This window comes from Erinaceus europaeus, unplaced genomic scaffold, assembly GCF_950295315.1.
Source record: "Erinaceus europaeus unplaced genomic scaffold, mEriEur2.1 scaffold_680, whole genome shotgun sequence".
NCBI classification, from domain to species: Eukaryota; Metazoa; Chordata; class Mammalia; order Eulipotyphla; family Erinaceidae; genus Erinaceus; species Erinaceus europaeus.
In genome coordinates this window covers 22,139-37,095 of record NW_026647536.1, presented here as the reverse complement: position 1 = coordinate 37,095, position 14,957 = coordinate 22,139, and the positions used below count along the sequence as shown (strand labels likewise).

General features: G+C 39.7%; 1 long non-coding RNA gene across 1 annotated transcript in view; it reads right to left on the bottom strand.

Annotated features, from left to right (window-relative positions):
- The window catches only part of LOC132536369 (uncharacterized), a 33,323-nt gene extending 18,543 nt beyond the window's left edge, over positions 1 to 14,780 (bottom strand). The window contains exon 1 of the long non-coding RNA XR_009547971.1: positions 14,720 to 14,780. This is a non-coding gene — a long non-coding RNA (uncharacterized LOC132536369). The remainder of the gene's footprint in view (positions 1 to 14,719) is intronic.
- Between the last annotated feature and the right edge of the window lie 177 nt (positions 14,781 to 14,957).

The window sequence follows — 14,957 nt, the reverse complement described above, 5'->3', positions numbered from 1 at the left end:
TGATTTCCATTCTCTAACCCATGTTAATCTTAAAGGCCTTCGAGCTCAATTTCCTGATGTTCCTTTACCACAGTTAAAACATATCATAGCTACATGCTCTTCCTGTGCAAGTCTCATAAAAACACTTGCTATTCGGACTCTTGGTGTTAACCCCCGAGGCTTAAAAGCTAATGGTATTTGGCAAATTGATGTCATCCACATACCAAACTTTGGCAAACAAAAATATGTGTTTGTCTCAATTGATACCTTTTCTAAATTTATGTGGGCAACAGCTCAGACAGGAGAAAGCTCTAAAAAGCTTATAAGCCATATGCTCTCCTGTTTCACTGTGATGGGCTTACCTCTTCAACTGAAAACTGACAGTGGACCTGCATTTACCAGCAAACAATTTAAAGATTTTTGTTCCCTCTGGAACATTACTCATACCACAGGCATTCCCTATAATCCACAGGGACAAGGCATTGTCGAGAGGGCCCATCAAACCCTTAAGGCTCAAGTAAATAAAGATAAAGGAGGAATGTACCCCCCGAATATCCAGCTAGCAAAAGCCTTAACTACGTTAAATCTCTTTAATATTTACAATAACTCGGACTTACCTCCTATTATTCTTCACTGGCAAACACCATCTACTGTCCCATCTATTAAGGTCAAATGGAAAGACCCACTTTATAAAATTTGGAAAGGGCCTGACCCTCTATTGACCATGGGAAGAGGTTTTGCATGTGTTTTCCCACATTATTACTCTAAACCTGTCTGGGTTCCTGCCCGCCATGTCCGACAATACCCTCATGATGGCACTGTTATCCCTGAAGAACAAGAAATACAAGAGGACTAGCCACAGGATATATCCCAGTATCCATAATATGACATGGTAGAACCTACAAAAGTTGGCTCACAGAGCCCTCTCTCCTACCCCTTCCCTGAATGTCTTATGTTATGACTGGCCAGTTGTGTTTTGTGAGTGAGTGTGTTGAATGACCAAAAATTTTTGTATGACCCATCTGCTCAGAGTACTCTAAATGTTAAAACCATTGTCACTAACATGCGTTAACTCTCTAAGTAACCTGAGTCTGTTTATAGTCCAAAGTCAATTATAGTAAACCTCTAACTTGTTACAAGTTTTATTTTTTTTTCACAAGTAAGTGATTACAGCTATCAAGCCTTCATATGAGGAATCATCTGTTCATATGGTAAGGTATTAAACTGTAAGAAGTTCCTCCAAATCCAACCTATGTGAATTAACAACATTCACATATGATGGGTAAGGGGAAACTAGTGCTATCCAGTCAACCTAAGACAGGGCACCTGGTACTACTGGGCAAAATGACAAGGTGTTCCAATGACAGGTAAGATGGAAGGCTGATCCCCAACCTAAGACAGGCACAGTCCACCCTGCCACAAAACAAAGTCCACCAAACACCAAAACATGATATAAGACAGGGGGACATGTGGGGAGCCACATGTGCCCTCAAGGTTGCTATTGGCATGGCCATAGAGTTTATGTTAAAAGATAGTTCCTGGTAATCGGGCGGTGGCGCAGCGGGTTTAGCGCAGGTGGTGCTAAGTGCAAGAACTGGCTTGAGGATCCCAGTTTGAGCCCCCGGCTCCTCACGTGCAGGGGAATCACTTCACGGGTGGTGAAGCAGGTCTACAGGTGTCTTTCTCTCCCCCTGTCTTCCCCTCCTCTCTCCATTTTTCTCTGCTCTATCCAACAACCACAATATCAGCAATAACAACAATATAATTACAACAATAAAACAACTAGGGCAACAAAAGGCAAGATACCAAAAAAAAAAAAAAGGGATAAGATAGTTCCCACTTCCCTACACCTTAGAGTCTTTGTTAAAAGATAAGTTCTTTTTCCCCATGAATATATAATAATAAATGAATAGGAAAGATACATCCCCCAATACTCAGTTGGCTAAGGCACCAAACCTCTTTTTCTATAAAGCATTCAAATCAGATGCCCTGCTAACCACGAGAAGCAGATTGTTTGTGTTTCTTCCACAGGACTCCCGGAAAAAAATATCTGGACCCCTGAACAACCTGACATCACCCACTAGATGGCACAACTACAGTGGCATACCCCCCCGAAACCCTAGATGTCACCTGACGCGATCTGAAGAACCTGATTCACAGACTCCAAGGACAGAACTTTTTTACTATCTGTCTACCTTTACGGCTTCTGCTTTGCCTTTCACGTTTTGGCAGTTCCAGTTCACAATCTACAGAAAAGCAGAATTCCAGAGGCTGACCTTCCTCATGCAGCATTTCATTCCCTGCCATTTCTCCCCCTAGTCGCCTACTTTGGACTGAGACTTCTATCGGACTTGCTGGTATACCCTTTGGACACTTTAGACAATTTTACAGCAGCTTCCTTCCCTTCACGTTGCTGGTTTTTCATAGATTGACCCTGAGTAGTTCATAGACTTTACACACTGTTGCCCTGGGCATTAGATAAAAGGAAAGGGGGAGATGCTGGGAAATTGTGCCGATGCAGTCACATCTGCCATGTTGTCCCCTCAGGCTACTGCTAGTTCCCGCGAGAGTTGGGACATTCTCAGAGTGCCTGTTCAGCCATGTTGTGCCCTCAGGGCATTGTCTATATCCCCGCGATATTTGGAGTACTTTGGTTACTCCTCCCCCATCCCATTCTCACGAGAGTTATTATCCTATCCTGGAGTGCTATGGTTACTCCTCCCCCTTCCCATTCTCGTGAAAGCTACTCCTATATAAGCCCGTCTTCTTCCGCACCTCGCTCTCTTGTCAGCGCTTCACTCCGGTGTTCAGACGCAGGAAAGGTTACTGCGTGAGGTGGCCATTTTCGCTACTTCCACATGGCCCAACCTGCCTCTCTAGCACCCAACTCTGAGGTGCCAGCACAAATAAAGATTTGTGTTTCCTCTTCACTCTGGACCCCCTCTCTCTCTTCTCTGCAGCCCACGCACAACAACAAAAACTCTACAAAAATGGGAATAGATGGGAAATTCCTCAAGATAGTGGAATCCACATATAGCAAACCTATAGCCAACATCATACTCAATGGACAGAAGTTGAAAGCATTCCCCCTTAGATTGGTGACTAGACAGGACTGTCCACTGTCACCAATACTCTTCAACATAGTATTGGAAGTTCTTGCCATAGCAATCAGGCAAGAGAAAGAAATCAAAGGAATACAGATTGGAAGGGAAGAAGTCAAGCTCTCACTATTTGCTGATGATATGACAGTATACCTAAAGAATCCAGCAGAAAACTACTGGAAGTTGTTAGGCAATATAGCAAGATGTCAGGTTACAAAATCAATGTACAAAAATCAGTGGCATTTCTTTATGCAAACACTAAATCTGAAGAAGAAGACATGCAGAAATCACTCCATTTACTGTTTCAGCAAAGTCAATCAAATACCAAGGAATAAAGTTGACCAAAGAAGTGAAAGACTTGTATACTGAAAACTATGAGTCGCTACTCAAGGAGATAGAAACTGATACCAAGAAATGGAAAGACATTCCATGCTCATGAATTGGAAGAATAAATATCATCAAAATGAATATTCTCCCCAGAGCCATATACAAATTTAATGCAATACCCATCAAACTTCCACCAAGCTTCTTTAAGAGAATAGAACAAACACTACAATCATTTATCTGGAACCTGAAAACACCTAGAATTGCCAAAACCATCTTGAGGAAAAGAAACAGAAATGGAGGCATCACACGCCCAGATCTCAAACTCTATTATAAAGCCACCATCATCAAAACAGCATGGTACTGGAACAAAAATAGGCACACAGACCAGTGGAACAGAACTGAAAGCCCAGAAATAAATCCCCACACCTATGGACATCTAATTTTTGATAAGGGTGCCCAAGCATTAAATGGAAGAAGGAGGCTCTCTTCAATGAATGGTGCTGGGAAAACTGAGTTGTAATATGCAGAAGAATGAAACTGAACCACTTTATCTCACCAGAATCAAAAATCAACTGCAAATGGATCAAATACCTGGATGTTAGACCAGAAACAATCAAATACTTAGAGGAAAACATTGGTAAAACACTTTCCCACCTACACCTCAAGGACATCTTTGATGAAATAAACCCAATTGCAAGAAAGACTAAAGCAGAAACAAACCAATAGGACTACATCAAATTGAAAAGCTTCTGCACATCCAAAGAAACTATTAAACAAACAAAGAGATCCCTCACAGAATGGGAGAAGATCTTCACATGCCATACATCAGACAAGAAACTAATCACCAAAATATATAAAGAGCTTAGCAAACTTAGGAACAAAAAAGCAAATGACCCCATCCATAAATGGACAGAGGATATGAACAAAACACTCACCTCAGAGGAGATCCAAAAGGCTAACAAACATATGAAAAATTGCTCCAGGTCGCTGATTGTCAGAGAAATGCAAATTAAGACAACACTGAGATACCACCTCACTCCTGTAAGAATGGCATACATCAAAAAGGACAGCAGCAACAAATGCTAGAGAGGCTGTGGGGACAGAGGAACCCTTTTGCATTGCTGGTGGGAATGTAAATTGGTCCAGCCTCTGTGGAGAGCAGTCCAGAAAACTCTCACAATGCTAGACATGTACCTTCCATATGATCCAGTAATTCCTTTCCTGGGGTTATACCCCAAGGACTCCATAACACCCAACCAAAAAGAGGTGTGTACTCCAAAGTTCATAGTGGCACAATTCATAATAGCTAAAACCTGGAAGCAACCCAGGTGCCCAACAACAGATGAGTAGCTGAGAAAACTGTGGTATATATACACAATGGAATACTATGCAGCTATCAAGAACAATGAACCCACCTTCTCTGACCCATCTTGGACAGAGCTAGAAGGAATTATGTTAAGTGAGCTAAGTCAGAAAGATAAAGATGAGTATGGAATGATCCCACTCTTCAACAGAAGTTGAGAAAGAAGATCTGAAAGTGAAACTAAAAGCAGGATCTGACTAAATTGAAAGTAGGGCACCAAAGTAAAAACCCTGTGGTGAGGGGTAGACATGCGGCTTCCTAGGCCGGTGGGTGGTGGGCGTGGGTGGGTGGGATTGGATTCAGTCTTTTGGTGGTGGGAATGGTGTTTATGTACACTCCTAGTAAAGTGTAGTCATATAAATCACTAGTTAATTAATATGATAGGGGGAAAATTAATTGTATGTCTCGAAGTTTTTAAAACACAAACTGAGTCTTTTTAATATATAGGCTGTGCATTTGATATGTGGACTCTCTCAAAAGCCTAGACCAAGTAGATCAGAAGCAACCAGAGGCACAGCTATATACAAGATACTGGGTACTATACAGCAAACCCTAACAAAAGGACTTTTCAAAGTTAACCCAATTACCAAATAATGTGATGATAACATTAACTATCCATTGTCTTTTTGAACCCTAAGACAGCAGGAACCTCACATCCCCACTATAGAGCCTATAGTCCCAGTCCTGGAACCTTAGGCTAGGGCCCACTTTCCTGCATGCCTCTCCCAATCCATATCAAATAATATTGCATCAGCCGATCGCAACCTAATCAATGCAATGATTGCCATCTCAACATGCTTCAGCTCAGACTCAGACTGTGTCCAGAGACTTCAGGTGTGGAATGACAACCCTTCAGCTTCCTTACTCAGGTGAGACCTTTCCTTTCATAGTGTTCTCTAACTCCATCCCAGGTGGATCACTTCCTAACAAAGTCCCAAAACCTAGATATAGACCAGGTTCTGTTAGAGAGAGCATATGTTCACACATATCCATAAACTACTGCAAAATACATACCTGAAAGCAGAAGTACACTAGAGTTTGCTGTGAATAACCCCCCCCCCAACACTTCCTCTCCACTATTCCAACCTTTGGGTCCATGATTAGTACTTGTCATTATTAGTTTCACTAGATGATTACATTTTTACCTGCAATACCCATTGTATTCAGACATTTGGAAGGCCAAGGAATGGAAAGGAGGGAGTAGATAAGAATAAGCAGATATTGATAAGAATTCCAAAATAAAGGGCTAGGATATGGCTCACTTAGAAGGGTGAGTGACTTGCCACATGTGTGGGCTGGGTCCAGTCCCTGTATCACACGGGAGTGCCATAGTACTATGGGATACTCCAGTGCTATGGTGTCTCTAACTCATTCTCCCTTTCTCTCTCATTTTCTTTTTTTTAATTTTAATATTTTATTTATTTATCAATGAAAGGGATAGGAAGAGAGAGAGAGAACCAGACATTACTCTGGTACATGTGCTGCTGGGACTGAACTCAGGTCCTCTTGCTTGAGAGTCCAATGCTTTATCCATTTTGCCACCTCCTGGATCACTATCTTTCTCTCTCTCCCTCTCTCCCTCTTCCACTCCCTCTCTCTCTCCATCTCTACCAATCTCTGAAATAAAAAGAATTTTAAAAGTTGGAAAAGGGGTGGGAAATGTTGTATATGAACACTGGCATTAAAAAAAAAGAACACCAAAATAAATTTTGAACAAAAAATTATATGTAGAGGAGGAGGAAGAGGAGAGAAAGATGCAGAATCTGTTGATTTTTTAAATATAAAAATAATTTTAAAAGAGAAAACTTAAGAATGGTGATTTTTCTGATGTTGAAATATTTGTGAGAAAATAATGCTTAGTGCTGAAGTAGCACATATACAGCAATGCCTAATGATTGACATATATTGAAAATACATATAGTATTTAAAGTTATAAGATTTACCACAATCCACTTTAGCCAATGCTCACTATTTGATTAGAAAAGGCATATGACTTTAAACAAAAAGTGTGCAAGTGAAACTAATAAAAATATTAATGACACCATAAGGATGAATACCAGATGATCTCTTATAAATGGAACTTCAGACACAAGGAAAGAAAGGAAAACTACCCCATCAATTTGATCTGATCCAGGGCCCATATTCAACTTAGGAGCCTATGTGACCTCTGCATTCCTGTAGATCTGAGCTCACATTGTGTGGTCATGAGCAGGAATGTTCCAAGGTGCTCCAATTTCAGAACCCATCATCCTCAGGTGAAAGATAGAGTATCTTGTCCAGTCTCCCTTTGGAGGATGGAACATTCTCTACCATTGTTGATCCACATTGAGGGCAAGGTCCTATGGTGGCCCACAAAGGGGTCTATTGTGTTGTTCCTGATAAAGATGACCAATAACAATGGAGAGAGGAATTTATTCGAGGTCTAGGCCCATCATGTGTTTGGGAATTTCAGGACTCCCTGACTAGGGCCCCAGCTGATGGGGTGGTCTGATAGTGACAAAAGGGTCATCAAAGTGTGCCAGTCTCTTGCCCTTATTCAGCTTTTGCAGTCCTTACTTTGATAAGGTTAACTTTAGAGTGAGTGAGGGCAGTATAATAGGAAGTAGGTGAGGAGGGTATCTAAGTCTAAGTAGACACTATTTCATTTGGAATTTCATAGTGTCTTTTAGGTCTTTCTACTTGCTTGCTGCATATACTGACTCACTGCAGACTATTGTGCACTTTTGCTTTCAGGTATATAATTTGCCCTAATTTATGGATACATGTGAACATATGCCCTATCTCATTGGACCTGGTCTATATCTATGTTTTGAACTTTGTTAGGAAGTGGACCACATGAAATGGAATTAGAGAATCCTATGAAAGGAAAGGTCTCACCTGAGTAATGAGGCTGAAGGGTTGACATTCCACACCTGACGTCTCTGGACAAGATCAAATCAGTGGGGTTTACAGTCAACAATATTTATACACCTTTCCCTCATTTGGGATCTACTCTCTTCCCTGATCCAGCTTTCTGGTCCTTTTTTGCAGCCATGACATCATCTCCCCAGACAATAACTTATATCTACCTGCATATCAGAACCTCATATTTCCACTATAGAGCCTATATTTCCCCCAGTCCTGGAACCTTAGGGTGGGGCCCACTTTTCTGCAAGCTGCTATCAATTCAAATCAAATAATATTGTATCCATGGATCGCAACCTAATCAACACGAGTGCCACCCCAGCATGCTGCACTTCAGACTGTGACCAGAGACTTCAGGTGTGGAATGACAACCCTTCAGCTTCATCACTCGGGTAAGACCTTTCCTTTCATAGTATTCTCTAATTCCATTCCAGGTGGTCCACTCCCCAATAAAGTCCCCAAACCTAGATATAGTCCAGGTCCCCTGAGATAGAGCACAGGTTCACCCGTGCCCATAAACTAGGGGAAAAATATATACCTGAAAGCAGAAGTACACAAGAGCATGCAGGGAATACCCCCAACACTTCATCTGCACTACTACAGTTTTTAGGTCCATGATTGTTCAACAATTTGTTTGGCTTTGTATGTTAACTCTCTTTTCAGCCACCAGGTTCTGGATGCTGACCAGACTTCCCTGGACAGACGACCCCATCAATGTGTACTGGAGTGCCACTTCCTCAGAGCCCCACCCTACTAGGGAAAGAGAGAGACAAACTGGGAGTATGGATAGACCAGTCAATGCCCATGTTCAGTGGGGAAGCAATTACAGAAGCCAGACCTTCCACCCTCTGCAACCCACAACGACCCTGGATCCATACTCCCAGAGAGATAGAGAATGGGAAGGCTATCAGGGGAGGGAGTAGGATCTGGAGATCGGGTTATGGGAATTGTGCAGAATTGTACCCCTCTCATTCTATGGTTTTGTTAATGTTTCCTTTCTTAAATAAAAAAAAAAAGAAAAAGAAAGAAAAGAAATCTGTCAAACTGCTTTAAAAAAAAAACAACCTAGTATAGACATGGGCTCTATGGAATATAACTAAAATAGGCCTACTAACTATGTACAAAATGGAGGACCCCTTACCCCCCAAGTCTTCATGTGAACTTTTCCAGCCTTTAGGTTCATGATTAGGAAACTATTTTTTTTTTTTTGGCTCTATATGTTAACTCTTTATTCAGCCACCAGGTTCCAGATGCTAACATGATGCCAACTGGACTTCTCTGGGCAGATGACCCCACCAGTGTGTCCTGGAGCCCTGCTTCCCCAGAGCTCCGTCCCACTAGGGAAAGAGAGAGACAGGCAGGGAGTTTGGATCAACCTGCCAATGCCCATGTTCAGTGGGAAGTAGTTATAGAAACCAGACCTTCCACCTTCTGCACCCCATGATGACCCTAGGTCCATACTCCCAAAGGGATAAAGAATAGGAAAGCTATCAGGGGAAGGCATGGGATAAAGATTCTGGCAGTGGGAATTGTTTGGAGTTGTACCCCTTTTCTGTCAGTGTTTCCTTTTTATAAATAAAAATTGAAAAAAAAAAAAAAGAAAAAAAGAATGGAAAAATACAGGGTGAAACTTCAACTATGTGCAGTTTGTTACAGCAAAGAACTTTGGTGGGGGAGAGGCAAGGAAATTAAGGAGGAAGCATGGGGAGTGGTGAACCCAATTGAGCACACACATTACCATTCACAAGGACCTGGATTTGACCACCTGCAGGAAGATATTTCACAAGTGGTGTCTGGCTTTCTCTCTCCCTCTCCATTTCCCCCTCTCCTCTCAATTTCTCTGTATCCTATCAAAAAAAATTGAAAGGGAAAAAAAATTGGCTGCTGGGAGTGGTGAATTTATAGCATTGGCAGTGAGTTGCAGCCATAACCCTACTAGCAAAACAAACAAAGATTTGGGGCCCAGTGCAGAGGTGAATTTAAATTGGTGGTCTGACTAGTATTCAAGCAGGTATTATGGGGTAATAAGAAATTAGACTTACTCATGTGATAACTCTTGTCTTGTAAATCATTATTTTCCTAATAAAACAATCTGGAAAAAAATAATGGCACCAAAGTCTCCCCAATCAAAGAAATAAATCCAAAATAGTATCCCTTATTATAACAGCACTAGTTTCTAGAGCTCCTAGAGGATTCTGCCTAAAACTAGACACACTTTCAATACATCATCAATGTGTAATTACCATGTAAATGGAAGGAGAAAAGCTGGGGAGTGAAATGAGAAAAAGGGATTTTCTTACAGCCAACCCAAAACTGACATTTCAAGCAATGATCATCACATCTAGGGAGTCAGGCTAACAAAGCTATTGTTATTCTGCCACTCGTGCTCAGTCTTTTAACTACCATTCTCTTGTACTAGAAAGATACAGTTAAATCTTTCTTCTCAGTTTTCAGTCACAATTTGCTTATTAGACTCTATCCTGTTCAATATGTCAACATAATTGGATAGCATAGTTTTACCTTAAGACTGTCAGAGCCATACAGCTTTCTCTTAATTCTGCCTTTTTAATTATTTGGGCCACAAATTATAAAAGTAAATAAAATTCCAGAGTAAAAGTCTGTTGGTGGTGTATCACTGATTAGGGCTACCCTCTTTTATCTACAAGTCAATGAAGACTTTCCTTAATAACACTACACTTGTAAATTTGACAAGTAGCAGTTTAAATGTGAAAAGTACTGCTTTATTTTTTTTTTAAAGTTGTGCATCCTTTCTACAATGAGTTTAAAATTAGTCACGTAGGTTTCAAAACTCTGGAAAAGTATCAAATATGTTTTTATTGGACAGTTGTATAATGAACCATAAAGGGTTTAGGGGATTATCATGAATTATACTGATTAAGCAGAAAGAAATATACATCCTTTTGGATTACTGCTATATTTCTGATGACAAGTTTGGTTATTTAAATAATGTGTTTCACAAAACTCATTTGGAATTAAGAGGTTGGAATATGTTGGTGGTATTAATTCTTGTATCACAAGAGCTAATATTTCTATAGAAAATAAACATGAAGCATAAAAAAAATCAGTAAACCATTAATAAAAGGCAATACATATACATGACTAACAGGTGACAAAAGTGGTGGGATTTACATAAGTAAATTTCCATAATCACTATTTTTGACAAGTTTATTTTTTTTTGCATCTTCTTTCAACTTTTTGTTGTTGTTATCTTTTAAAAGAAAATATCACAGGTCCAATGTTATAAATCAGGCAAACATCAGAAAGCTGCTCAGTAGTCTTTTTCATCATCTGAAGCATCTGAAGTTTGGGTCTACAAACCTCACAGACCAAATCTGGTCCTCTGCATGTTTTAGAATTTTTTTTTTTTTGCCTCCAGGGTTATCACTGGAGCTTGGTGCCTGAACTACAAGTCCACTGTTCCTGGTGGCCATTTTTTTATTAGGTTGTTATTGTTGTTTTGGACAGGACAGAGAGAAACTGAGAGGGGAAGACAGAGGAGAGGGGAGAGAAAGACATGGGCAGACCAGCTTCACCACTTGTGAGGCAAGCCCCACCCCTGCAGATGGGGGGGCCAGGCTCAAAACCAGATCATTGCACAGATCCTTGTGCTTAGCACCAAGTACGCTTTTTTTTTTTTTTTAACACCAAGTGCGCTTAACCCCGTGCACCACTATCTAGCCCCCAGAAATAAAATTTTATGTGCTGTGACTGTTTTTGTACACATAGCTGAATAATTGTGACAGAAACCACCTCAACAGCTGAATATTTGTGACATACACCAGTATGCTTGAGGTTCCAGGGTTCCATTGATCCTGTTTTTAATTATTATATTCCTAAATAAATTTTCTCTCAATAGAGTTTACTATATTTTCTCTAAACTTATATGAGAAGGAATCCATAGCTAATTATATTATTTATACAAGTCATGTTCCAATGCCTCAAAATACTGCCTTATAGAAGAGAGTCTGGGTGGTCCTGGAGATGGCACAGTGGATAAAACAGTGGATTCTCAAACAGAGGTCCTGAGTTCAATTCCTAGCAGTGGCACATGTACCAGAGTGATGCCTGGTTCTTTCTCTCTCCCCTATCTTACTCATGAATAAATAAATAAAATTTTAAAAAGTAGAATTTGGAATGGAATATAAAGCTGATCTTTTAATGTCTCATTGCTTTGTTTCTAGAACACCTAACCAAAAAGCTTTACAAGTTGTTTTTGCATCATGCATCTGAAAGTGTTTACATAGTAAGTCAATAGTATAGGAAAGGCTCTTCTGCAATAACATGTTCCTGTGTTATAACATCTTGATTCAAGATGAAATGCTCTGCTCCAAACAGCATGAAAAAACATAGAATGTTCTTTACATTTGTACAAATTGGAATAAACAACTCATCTTTACTTTGCCTGAGTTTAAAATTAAGAAAATATGAGAACATAAAATATTAAATGAAGAGAAGTTTAGTATTACTTTATATATTATAATAAAATTGAGTTAGGGCTGGTTTGCATGTGGGCTTAGATTGCAGTCCATATATATGCCAGAGATAAGTGGTGTTCACACTTCTCTCTCTCTCATAAAAATAAGTTAATCAAAATAATAGTTGTGTGAAAAAATATTAAATGTGTGCTTTATTACATATTTTAACTATCTAATACACACAGTATAACTTAAGCTTTAAGAGCTCTTATTTGCCTTAAATTTTTTTAGAATAATTTTTGTCATTGAGATATAAATGACTTACAAACCCATAGATATTTTATTTATTTTATTATAATAAGACACAGAGAGAGAAACAGAAACAGAGAACAGAGCACTTATCAGCTCTGGTGGGGCTGGGAATTGAGCCTGGGACCTCAGAGCCTTGGGCATGAAAGACCTTTTTGTTTTGTTTTGTTTTTTTGCCTCCATGCTTATCTATAGGGCTCAGTGCCTGCACTATGAATCTCCTGCTCTTGGCAACCATATTTTCTCCATTGTTGTTGTTGTTGCTGCTGGATAGGACAGAGGGAAATTGAGAGGAGGGGAAGACAGAGAGGGAGAGACCTGGGACTCAAACCAGGATGCTTGCATGGGTTTTTGCGCTTCACACTATGTGTTCTTAATCTGATGTGCCACTGCCCCAGCCCCCAGGAAAGTCTTTTGCATAACCATTATGCTGTGTCCCCAGCACTGCCTTAACTTTTAAGAACCTAGAAATGCTATCAGTAAGCATTTTGCAAAACTGGAAAAAGAAAAAGAAAAAAGAAAAAGGAAGGCTTTTTTTTGTCTTAATCAAGTACCAGTCCCTACTTCATTATACAGCAAGATCTTGATATTGATATTGATAGATATTGATAAGGCCATAGCACTGGATTGAAAGATTAAGCTGGATGAAATTTTACTCCTCCAAGTGTTGACATTCTGTAATGATAATAACAACTGACACTTGTTGAGGATTTACAGAGTGTCAGAGACAATTCTAAAAAAATTTCCCTGTTCACATTAATGATGGTCCTTTTGTTCACTACCATGCTACCTCATCATCCAGGGCCCTAGTCAGGGAATCCTAGTATTCCCATATAGATATGATGGGCCTAGACCTCTAACAGATCCTTCTCTCCACCATCACTGGTCACCTCCATCAGGAACAACATCATATATGCTCTTGTAGGCCTCTACAGGACCTTGCTCTCAATGTAGAACAACAGTGGTAGAAATTGCTCTACTCTCCAAAGGTAGGTTGGATCAACACTCTGCCACTGAAGGAAGACTGGTCCTGAAATGAATGCAGCCTAGAACATTCCAAGCCTTGATCATGGAATGTGAGCTCATATTAACAGGGATACAGAGGTTACACAGGCCCTGTGCTAAATATGAATAGAAATGGACCCTAAGTCAGAGTGATAGGGTTTACAGTTAATGGTAATTATATATTTTGCCCATATTTGGGAGCTTCTCTCTGCCCTGATGCAGCTTTCTAGTACTATTTCCAACTCTGACACCATCTTCCCAGATAATACTTTTAGCCAACCTGCATGTTAGCTCTTGGCCCAGGCAAAAATCAGTAGTCATGGGCCTACTTACTTCCAGCATGAAGTCCCCAAATTTCATCTGTTATACTTTTACCTTAAGGTTCCTGATTACTAAACAAATTGTTCTGCTTTGTATCTTAATGCTTTTCAGCCACCAACTTGCAAATGCTACCATGACCAATCTGACTTCCCTGGGCAGAAGACCTCACCAATGTGTCTTGAAACCCCACCTCCTCAGAGCCCTACCCAACTAGGGAAAGATAGAAACAGGCTGGGGATATGAATCGACCTGTCAATGCCCAATTACAGAAGTCAGACCTTCCATCTTCTGCATCCCATAAAGACCTTTGGTCCATATTGCCAGAGGGATAAAAAATAGGGAAACTTCCAATGGAGGGGAGGACATATGGAACTCTGGTGGTGGGAACTGTATGGAACTGTACCCCTCTTGCAGCACAATTTTGTCAATCATTAAATCACCAATAAAATAAAATAATTAAAAAATTTCCTGTTAAATTTCATTTTGTTCTTGGAACTACTCACTAATTTAGTCATAGTTATAGATAATATTAACAAATGAGTAAACTAAGGCACCGATAAGTTATTTAGACACACTTCTAAATGTAAAGGCTAATATTTTTCTTTTTTTAGGCTTATATTTCAAAGCAGGCTTAGGAGCTATTATATCTCCATTGTCTGCTTTCTTCTATTTTACATTTTCAAATATTGAAAAACTATTCAGAGAACAGAGGAGATTACATAATGGTTATGCAAAAAGATTCTCATGCCTGAGGCTCCAAGGTCTTAGAGTCAATCCCCAGCATCACCATAAATCAGAACCAAGCAGCGCTCTGGGAAAAAAAATGGGGTGGGGGGAGAAAAAGTATTCATACTTTACAGATTTAATGTCTACTTACTTTCTTAATAATTTGAATTACATATATGTAAAACTACTTAAAAGGAGAATGGGGAAACATATGCAGAAAATTAATGAAATACAAGTTGAAAACTCACCAATAAAGAAAATTCTTCCTCTGGAAGATGTTATCTTTAAATTTTCCTACTCATCCAATCCTGTGAGAAAAGGAAATTAATTCACCTTTTTGAAGTTTTTCTAAGAGAAGTCAATGATGACATAGCTAATTTTGAAGTTGCTAACCAAAGCATTTATAAATAATCACATGATCTCTACTATGTGATTATTTATAAATATAATATCCTTTCCTCAGTCATGTTATTCTGATCTAAAAAT